Source organism: Cupressus sempervirens, chromosome 8 (assembly GCF_028749045.1).
Source record: "Cupressus sempervirens isolate cs-2001-9-10 chromosome 8, ASM2874904v1, whole genome shotgun sequence".
Classification (NCBI taxonomy): domain Eukaryota; kingdom Viridiplantae; phylum Streptophyta; class Pinopsida; order Cupressales; family Cupressaceae; genus Cupressus; species Cupressus sempervirens.
In genome coordinates, this window is record NC_143125.1 from 582,818,343 (window position 1) to 582,829,330 (window position 10,988).

Sequence of the window (10,988 nt, forward strand, 5' to 3'; positions counted from 1 at the left end):
GCCAACTAACCATCTAGAATTATTTCACATGCCAATCGTGTGAATGCCAATGAAATGAACAACTAAACTATGTATTGACCAATGTCAATCATGTCAATGAAATGAATGACTAAACTATGCATAGATCAAGTATGTATACATACATACATACATGTGTGTACATACATACGCACATACATACATACACACACACACATACATACATACATGCTTAGCAAAATAGTAAAAATGTGCTCAGTAATGAGTTCCAGTATAGTTTTGTGAGAGATCAATGCAATGCATAGATCAAGTATGTATACATACGTACATACATGTGTGTACATACATATGCACATACATACATACATATGTATGTACGTACATACATGTGTGTACATACATACTGTTTGTTTCAAATCTATTTAGAAAAATAGTCAATATGTGCTCACTAATGAATTCCAATATAGTGTTGTGATAGATCAATACCAGTGAAATGGACAACTAAACTTTGTAACAGTTTCTTGCCAGTAATGAGTTCTAGCATAGTGCTATGAGAGATGAATGAAATACCATATAAATAGAGCCAAGTCATAAACTATGTACACAGATCAATGACAATCATGGCTTTTATCTAGACATAATCAATATGTGCTCAATAATGAAATTTACAAGTATATCACTAGCTTTTATCTATACATAGCTGACCTATACATAGTTTATCATGGTTCTATTTCTATCTGCTATCTCCTTAGCATAGTCAATAGATGTGGTAACTATTTGTTTCAAATATATGTAGCAAAATAGTCAATATGTGCTCACTAATAAATTCTAGTATGGTGCTGTGAGAGATCAATACTAGTGAAATGAACAACTAAACTTTGTAACAATGTCTAGCTGTTTGTGTCAAATTTGTTTAGCAAAATAGTCAATATGTGCTCAATAATGAATTCCAGTATGTGCTCATGTGATTACCTATATATATCATAGTGCCAATCATAATAGCAAAACATGGCAATCATGCTTTTATCTATACATAGTTGACCTATACATAGTTTATCATGGTTCAAATCTGTTTAGCAAAACAATCCAATATATGATGTAACAATTTGTTTATAATCTGTTTAACAAAATAGTAAATATATGCTCACTAATGACTTCTAGTATAGTGCTGTGAGAGATCAATGCAATACCATTAATCAAAGTGAATCATGCCAATGAAATGAACAACTAAACTATGGATATATTAAGTATGTATAGATCCATGCAAAATCATTTAGCATACTTATGAGGTCATAAACTATGTACAGATCAATGCAATACCATTAAACGCAACCAACCCATAAACTATGTATGGATACATGGAAGATCAACGAAAATCATGGCTTTTATATATACATAGTTGACATATACATAGTTCATCATGGTTCAACTCTGTTTAGCAAAACAGTCCAATACATGCTATAACAGTTTGTTTAGAATCTGTTTAACAAAATGGTAAATATATGCTCACTAATGATTTCTAGTATAGTGTTGTGAGAGATCAATGCAATACCATTAATCAAAGTGAATCATGCCAATGAAATGAACTAAACTATGGATATATCAAGTATGTATAGATCCATGCAAAATCATTCAACATACTTATGAGGTCATAAACTATGTACAGATCAAGGCAATACCATTAAATGCAGCCAACTCATAAACTATATATGGATACATGGAAGATCAATGACAATCATGGATTTTATCTATACATAGTTGACATATACATAGTTTATCATGGTTCAAATCTGTTTAGCAAAATAGTCCAATACATGCTGTAACAGTTTGTTTAGAATCTGTTTAACAAAATAGTAAATATATGCTCACTAATGACTTCCAGTATAGTGATGTGAGAGATCAATGCAATAACATTAATCAAAGTGAATCATGCCAATGAAATGAACAACTAAACTATGGATATATCAAGTATGTATAAATCCATGCAAAATCATTCAACATACTTATGAGGTCATAAACTATGTACAGATCGATGCAATACCATTAAATGCAGCCAAATCATAAACTATGTATGGATACATGGAAGATCAATGACAATCATGGCTTTTATCTATACATAGTTTATCATGGTTCAAATCTGTTTAGCAAAACAGTCCAATACATGTTGTAACTGTTTGTTTAGAATCTGTTTAACAAAATAGTAAATATATGCTCACTAATGACTTCCAGTATAGTGTTGTGAGAGATCACTAATTAAATAGTCAAAATGTGCTCAATAATGAGTTCCAATATAGTGATGTGAGATCAATATAGTTTCAGTTTAGTGCTATTAGAGATTAATGCAAAACCATTGAATAGAGTAATCATGCAACATAAGTCATTACAATCTAGTCAGTAGCTGAAATAGCTAAATGGTACCAAATGTCATTGCAATCCACTCCACTCTCTCCGCCTCATCCATCATCAAGAACCATTTGGCTCTTTCACATTGAAGCACAAAGGTATCATGTGCTTTCACAAAAATTGCTCGACTCAGTTCAGGGACAGCTTTGAGAGCAATATATGCAGCACTCAAAATATTATCATCTTCAGATTTATCCACTTTTACAATCTGAGGCTTATCGAGGCCATCTTTCAGTTCCTTCATAGTTTTGCATATCACATCCAATGATGTAGACAAAGATGTCTTCTTCCTCTTTCCCCTTCTTGATGATGATGGTGGAGGAGTCCCTCTAGCACTTGCACTCGACTGATTGGAATGATATAACTCTTCATCAATATATGGTTGGTTGTCAAGAGGTGTACCACAATTGGTAACATCCTCATCAAGAAGGTTAAATGCATCGTTCATAGGGTGCCCTTCTTCAGCATCAAGGGACGTTGTAGATGTGAACCCTTCAGTAATGTCATTACCGACAATTACAGCCAACTCATTGAAATATTGGAAAGGTGACCTCTTATACATTTTTGCATTTTTGAATTCTCTCCTCTACATGTAAGCATTAATAGATGGATTACATTGTAAGTTTTTCATTATTAAAATAAGAAGGGAAAATTTCTTCAATGAAAAGAGTACAAAGATCATCCTACCTTCAAAAGGTCATCCCACACTGAATCCTCAGCATCCACAGTTTGAGTTTCTTCATTCCAAGCTAACCCACTTGTATTTTTCAAATCCTTCATTACTTTATAATCTACTTTCCATGTTTTCAGCTTATTCTTAAAATGATCTCGTGGCAGATTGAAGTTCATCACTACATTGAATGTCCTCTATATTGCAGTCCACGCCTCTTTTTTAAACCCACCTTCACCTTTTCGTCCGAGATGGACATGTTCGAGGAGCAAGTCTAGAAACTTGCATTCCATTGATTTTGTCCACATTTTCTTCCTTGAAGAAGAAGATTTGTTTCTCACAGTGAGGGATCCATCTATATCACTCAAAGTAATGGGAGAACACATCTAGTTCACATGATCAGATCCGTACATGCTCATCATGAGCTCGGTATATGCCATTGTGTACTCCTTCCTGTATTTCATTTAAATTTGAAGGTGAAAATCTTTAACTATCAATTTGTAATACGTCATAATGGAATGAGGCTAACATATTGAATAGGTAAACGTATTATGATTTAAAGTAATCATACAACTAAAATTAAAAGTTATTTCTCTTTAAATTTAAATGGAATGCAACAATTAGTAACATAAAAAAAATAGGATTTTCAACTAATTCGTTGTTCTCTTCTTACTAGTAGGTTTATGATCTTCATCATTTGGTACTCCTTGCTATATTTCATTTAAAATTGAAGACGAGAAACTTTAAATATCATTTTTTAATACATCCTAATGCAATGAGGCTAACATTTAATAAACTTGAAAGCATTTAATTGAAGATGATACATATTTTAAGCAATAATTGATGATAACACATCAACATCAAAAAAACTACCAGCAAGACAAAATGGTGATATCAATGGCAAGTAAATAGTCATGAGCCCCATTATGAAGCATGTTATTGTACTTTCTCAATGCAAAGATGTATAATAATTGTGCTTTCTTGCATTTAAAACAATGTAATCTATATTTCAAGTTGGATTGTGTATTGCAGATATGATCAACAATTTTTGTACATAATGTAGGTGTGAAATTGAAAGTTAATATTCTTTTTATTTAATTAGAATGTGGCAAGGACTGATATCAGAATAAAGAAATCACACACCATCATTGTATATGCATACATCAATTTAATCATATAAAGCAATTGCCTTCTAATAAATCATTTATTCTCGAGATCTATAATCTTCCCACATCCTATTTGCTATATCTTCTCGAAATTGGGCCCACTCATTTCTATCCTCCTAAGACAACCCATATGTCTCAAGCAATGGTACCTCTATCCCATCACGATCATCTTCCTCTTCAATAGCTTCTTCCAATGGAAGGCCATCCTCTATCATAATGAAATTGTGAAGTATGCAACATGCTAAAACAATATAGGATTGTGTCATGATATCATAAGACGTTGCATGTCTTAAGATTGGAAAACACTACTTTAGAATACCAAATGTACGTTCTATTCCATTTCTAAGAGAGGAGTTTCGATGGTTGAACAACTCATGTGCAAATTTTATTGGGTTTTCTCTTGACCACTCTTTCAAGTGGTAGCATGTACACCGATAAGGAGCGAGAAATCCAAGTGCATTTGGATATCCAACATCCACGAGATAATATTTTCCTACATAAAGAAAGTATATTGTCAATACTTGAACCATTTAGCATAACCTTGAGTATATTAAAATGTGATTTGGCTTACCAGGGGGAACTACAAGTGGATCTGATTTGGATAGAGTTGAGGCTAGAGTATGACTATCTGCAGTAGAGCTTTCCCAACCAACAAGGCAATATTGAAACTTACAATCAAAGGAGAAAACACCCATAACATTTTGTGATAGGTTCCCTTTTCTATCACGATATTTACCCTGTATGTCGACATCGAATCACACTGGAATATGGGTTCCGTAGATGGCTCCAATGCAATCCTGTGGGATATGATACACTGATCAAATGCATGCTCAAGTAATAATAAGATAAGGACAACATTCTAGACAATAAACTTGTAATGATGTGTGATTTACCTTGAAGAATGGTTCAAAAAAATCCTTCCCACTAATTTTGGGAGGAGTGCTTGGACCAGGTGGTATGAAGTAATCTTTGTGAAGGGCTAAGACAACCATCAAAACCTTGTGGAAGTACTGACTGACTGTCTCTCCTGAGTGCCCAAAGTTATGGGCAATCTTGCGATTCCTTAGATTGTGCCCAAGGGTGTGGAAGAACATCACTAGTTGTTCCTCTAACTTCAAGTGGATCGTATCTCACAAGCTTCCTTTCAACCTCAAAATATGAGCTAGAGAAAATAAGGCTGCCCTACTCATCCGAATCTGATCATGACAATCCACCTCATTCGAATGAATAATGTCTCTACAAAAGGAATTTCCTTTTCTTATTCATTTACCCATTTGACTGCCTTCTCGGGCTACTAGTACTTTGGCTATGCCAACAAAAGCAAAATGAATTATGAGAATGCGGGTGTATGTGGTCTTCCTAACTATGCTTCCTTGGACCTCTATACTCTCCATAGGATCCATCAGTGACCTAAAAGGTGGACACTTTAAACACTATCAGTTATGAGCTATCAACTATCAACTATCAAGATACAACATGATTATTTGCTAGCCTCATTGCATTAAGAATTCAATTATTTATTCAAATACAACAAGGAGTACCAACTACTGAGGATCATAAGCCCATAACGAACAAATTACAATAATGTGTCATTCTACTCCATGTAATCTATCTATACCAATGAAAGCATAATACTGATTCCATTTGTCTATATGTATACACACATATATGTGTATATGTATGTGCACACACATGTATGTATGCATGTACGTACACACACACATGTATGCATGTATGTACGTACACACACATGTATGTATGCTCAACCCCCTTCCATGAAGGAAATAAACCCCCAACCCCAGCATTGAAGCTCAGCAGAATAAGCCTTTCCTGAGGTAGGCATTGAATATTGTTACAGTTGCAACATATGATAGCACTGCTCCAGCTCATCAAAAGCAACACCCATCTGTATTTCTCCATCCTAACAATTTCCAATCAGCTGCCAAATATAACAAACATTGAATGAAAGGAATGATAAAATAAGATAATTTCAAATGTAGAAACTACACCATACAAGAAAACAGAAGACTGAAATCGGGCTCTACATCGACCAACAAGAGATGGGAGTTTAAAATGGGATTGCAATGTTTTGGAAATACATGAGTACTGAAAATTCCAAGAAAATGACAAGGTGGCAATTATTTTCCAACATGAACAAAAAGCCTTCTTGATGGTAAGCAAATAAAGAAAATTACTTTATCCAACTGTATTAAAATTGAGCATTATTTTCAAAAGCAAAGAACCGGATTCAAATTAAAGAATGTGGACAGGTTCAATACAAATTTAGTGTGGAGGCCCCCCGACAAGAAAAATACACATGAAGAACCATTTGGAGGTCTCCTAAATACTTTAGGCTCCTAAAAATCCATTGAGAATTAAATCACTCAACATTTCACTGATTTGAAGTTTGGCATACAACCGTCAAATGATTTATAAGGCATTTTATTGTCTCAATTGATTTCTTGGTCTTAATTGCTTTAAGAGTTATCCAAGATTCCCCACGCAAGAGCACATGATTGCAATAAGTGAAAATTTCTATTAGTTGGGCCCCAATTTAAACACAAGTTTGACACTCTTTCTTCCTTTCCACTAGAATTTGATGTGATGAGTTCAATTTTACTTTGGTCAAGGTCAAGCCTATCAATCTTCGACCTTTAGGATTGCATCTACAGTCATTTCAACTACATGATCGTTTGTGATGTTGCACATGTTTCCCAATGGAATTAGAGATTCCCCTGAAATTTTGTTCAAACTTTTTCAATAGCATATTGTTATCTTTTTTCATTGATGATTATAATAATTGACTAGAGAGGGACCTGAAGTCCCAACAATTCAATGAGATGGACAGAATGGAAGAAATTTGCAGAACTCATGCACCTTCTCATCAACTTAGCCAACTTTTCTAATTACCGGTTGGCATGTTGCATCTCCATAGCCATGCAAACATCTAAACAACAAATAAGAAAAGTTAAGGGAAAGAGTTAGTAGTTTAGGAACGCGGCTATCCTCCTTACAAATTGCATCATTGACTAAATTTCAATAAAATGAAAACAAAATGAAATTTTATAAAAAATTGAACATTTGATTTTCATGATTTTGATCAACAAAATTTTTGAGTCTAAAAAAGAGTCATGTTTGACTTTAGCATTCTAATTTTGAGCTTCTAAAATAAATCTGATATGGCAATATAAATTATTACTCATATTTGTGAAAATGATGCTATATGATTGATTATTTTTTAGAATTAAAATGGATGGATAAAACTATATTGTTATTATTATTATTGTGCATATATAATTTATAATGTATATGAAACTTAAACAACTTGTACTTCCTATGACACCTTAATGTGAGAAATTGATTAAAAATAAGTGCCTCCAAGAATATCTCTAAGTATTATATATAATCATCATTTAACAACAAAGTTCATCTCAAAATTCTGAAGACTAGTTAAAATTTAGAAAATACTTTGAAATTATATATATGAAAAGAGTTAAAAATGGAGAAATAGGTAATGTGTATAATGCAAATATATAGAAAATTGTTAAAGTAATTAATGCTAAATAATTTGATATCAATAATTATTATTTTATTCTATTAAAACAAAATCTAAAATTTAAAGTTTAATTAGATATTTTCATTTAGAAAAAGTGTGAGTATGTGAAAATGATGATACTAATAATTATTTATTTTATTTATTATAAGTAATCTTGATGTTTATCAAAGAAATTAAATAATAATATTAAATTATTTTATTATTTTTTATTTTTTATATTATATAAATCTTTAATATCATTAAAAAATATTTTTATATAAATATATTAAATAAAAAATATAATATAACTTTATCTAATGTAATAAATAATAACTACTATAATAGTTATAATACAACATAGAGTAATTGTTAAAAAAAATGTAATGTCATATATAGTATTTTTGTAACTCCCCACTAAAAATTAAAAAGGGCAGCATAACAATTAAAGGAAAAAATATTTTTAAAAAATTCAACATTGAAATGAATCACATAAATTCAAATATTATTTCATCTAACAAGTATGCATAGATACATGTCCACTTTCACAAATTTTAAGTATTCATTATATCAAGCTTTTACATATATATTTTAAATTTGTATCCTCAAGGAGTTTAACCTATACACATCAAGGTAATAACATAGTCATGATACATCGACATGAAGCTACACAAATAGATATGAAGAATTGTTGAAACACATATGACTACACGAACAAGAAGTTGCATGAGGAAGCATGTATAGTGAAACATTAACATACAAGGCTCTCAAACAACTTAAAAAATACTTAATGGATGAAATATTTTTCACCCAACCATGTGGAACCTTGTGACCCACTCTCTAGAGATAGGAGATAACACAAGGCCCCACACCAAGCTCAAACACATACAAGGAAACATCATAAGTAATCCCATCCAATAAGAGAAACACAAGGGTAGCCAACATAGTACTAGAGAACCAACACAAAAATCTCCTATACAAGAGGTGAATCTAAAACAAATACAAGGGTACTACTCTCCAGACCTAGTACCTAGGGGGGCACCATGTAGAAATGATCACCTCATTGAGCCAAGCGTCTCTTTTCCAGATCAATGCCTCATAGATGACCAGACATTCTCAAATCATCCTCATAAAGGAGCACATGCATACTCTAGGCATGGGTGAGGTACCATTATCTTTTATTAATGTAGAATCCCAAACCCAGTTAATTTTAATTAGTTATCACTTGATTAAAAATCCACAATGGGTTACCCAAGATTAACCACTTTGGGCTTTGACCCCCACTACGAGCCACCTTTGACACTATGTATGTATAAAAACCCTCTTATGTGTTAAGAATATAGCTTCATCGGATTGAAGCATTCATATCATGAATAATGATAAATGCATATTTAAGTGTGATGTCACACACACACACACACATATATTAATATCTATCATTGTATACTATAAATGTCCTTAACTAATCTGTATCAACAAAGTTAATAAATTGACATTTCACATTGGTTGTAATTAAGAGGAGTCATGATTATGAATGGGTGTGACTCCCCGTGGCAAGTGCCATGAAGGAAGTCACAACCATTCATAATCATGACCCCCTAGCGTTATACTTATATCTCTAATTGTTGTAGGAGAATAAAATCAATAACCAAGGCAATGTATATTCTTTAGCAGTCATTGATATATCCTTCCTTCAGTTTGAATAATCTACACTTTAAGTATGTCCTTCATCAATTCTCTATAATAGTAGAGAAATCATATAAACATTCGATCCACATTATCAGCAAGGAAAGGAAATGTGTAAAAGAATCACAAAAGACATTGCTAATTGTTCTTCAAATGTACAAATTTATCCTCTAGAAAAGATCCACAATTAACATGGCATCAGAGCTTAACTAGAGAAAATCAAAATTCAGAATTGTTCTTTGCCTTATAGAAATCAAACTCTATCCAAATCAAAATGGTGAATGGAATCAAAGTAGAAGATCAATTGGAAGGGGCTACAAACTTCTCCTCGTTGAAAATTTGAATTATAGGCTTACTTGAAGAACACAAATTGGAGTCTTTTATAGAAAAAGACATTAAGATGCCTAAAGAAGAATTAGAAAAAATAACTTGGAAAACATGAAATAATAAAGCTAAGAAGATCATAATTGATGATGTAAGAGATCACATACTTCCATCCATAGCAAGATTGAAAATACCATATGAAATGTTTAAAACTATAAAAGACACTTTTGAAATAAACAATGCAAGAAAAATACTATCATTAAAACATCAACTCTTGAATATAAAAATAAATGTAAAGGAGATTCAATGAAAATTTATTTTTTAAGAATCGTTGAGATAAGAGACCAACCTGCCACTATTGGAAACAATACAAATTACGCAGAACTTACGCTAATTTCTCTAAGAGGCCTACCTATATCATGGGAACCTTTCATTCAATGTGTAAGTCATCTCTCTCTTCCAAAGTTTGATCAACTCAAGAATGAATGCATTCAAGAAGAATCTTGGTTAATCTCTAGAAGAACCTACACAAATCAAGAAAGGAATATTCAAGCCTTACATACCAACAACAAAGGGAAGAAGACGAAATTCAAATCTAAGAGATGAAATAATTCTCAATACCACAAAGAAAAGAATCTATCCAAAGTTCAATGCTATCGATGTGATAAATTTGGTCACATCTAAAGGGATTGTCTTGAAAAAAGGAAAATTCAAGCTACCATATTAGAATCTCATGAAGTGGAAAATCATCTATTCTATGTAGCCTTGTCAAGTGAATTATATTCAAGTAATAATATTCGGATAATAAATAGTGGACCTTCAAGACACATAACTAGATTCAGAAATTGGTTTGAAACATTCAAAGAGTATTGCATAGAAGAAGTCACAATTGGAGATAACTCCACTCATCTAGTAAAAGGAATTGGGACTTGTTTCTTACAACTAAAATCAGGAGAGACTCTTTTACTAAAAGATGTATTATTTATACTAGGGACAAAAAGAAACCTAATTTCTATTGCTGGCCTAGCAGACCAAGGATATCGTGTCTCTTTCAATGAGGATAAAGTATTACTATGGACCTAAAATTCCAATATTAAGAATGCCATCAACATAGGATCAAGAATGGAAGCTTGTAAAAATTAAACATTAAATAAAAATATCAAGCACTAAATCATGCAGTCCATGATAATTCAAATGAACTTTGGCATAGAAGATTAGGACACTTTGG

General features: G+C 32.3%; 1 pseudogene; it reads right to left on the reverse strand.

The window, feature by feature from the left end:
- LOC149543772 (uncharacterized) overlaps nucleotides 1–6,252 on the reverse strand; it is a 69,131-nt pseudogene extending 62,879 nt beyond the window's left edge.
- Nucleotides 6,253–10,988: the final 4,736 nt, after the last annotated feature.